Below are 721 nucleotides of genomic sequence, written 5' to 3' on the forward strand. Positions count from 1 at the left end.
CCTTCGGGGCTCCCAAGCCAAGGGACCAATACAATCTTCTCACCAGGAGAGGCTCAACACTTAAGGAAATCGAAGAACCGACATGCCAACTCCAACGGGACGAAACTACACTAGTTGATCTCGTTTGCAAGGAGAGTGCCAATCAAGAACCTCCATAAATCTAGCATTTTCTCAAGACAGAAGTGGTGGAACTCTGCCAACGGGTGAGGAAGGAGGTCCCGCTATTGGAGCGCGTATTCTCTTCAATGCAGATATTATGGCGGAAGAGCTGCTTGCTCACCTTAAGACGCCCTAGCACCAACTTGCTTATAATGGCACCACACTCCTTGCTAAGCACATCCACGATAAAAGATGGGATTATGAAGCCACCTCTTCTCTCCGAAATAGAAGGGAAGCACGAGGATAGTTGAATCCCATCGTCCCAGCATCGAGAATTTCACCCCACTTATTACTAGCTCAGCATGGATGCTGATGGCCATAAACAAACACCCTATTTTGTAGTGGTCCAAGGGTGTAGAGGAAGGACCACAGCTTCCCACATCTAAATACTTTTCAAATACCATAGTGAGTACAAACATGATACGAATAGATGTCGCCAACTGAGATAGGAGATAGAAAGGTTCATCCAAGCTGGTTACCTAAGGGTCTGCGTCTACAAAAATTAGCATTGTGAACTACAAGAGAAATGCTCAAGCCATAAATATTCCCGTAGACACGAGGA

Source organism: Sesamum indicum, linkage group LG1, assembly GCF_000512975.1.
Source record: "Sesamum indicum cultivar Zhongzhi No. 13 linkage group LG1, S_indicum_v1.0, whole genome shotgun sequence".
Classification (NCBI taxonomy): domain Eukaryota; kingdom Viridiplantae; phylum Streptophyta; class Magnoliopsida; order Lamiales; family Pedaliaceae; genus Sesamum; species Sesamum indicum.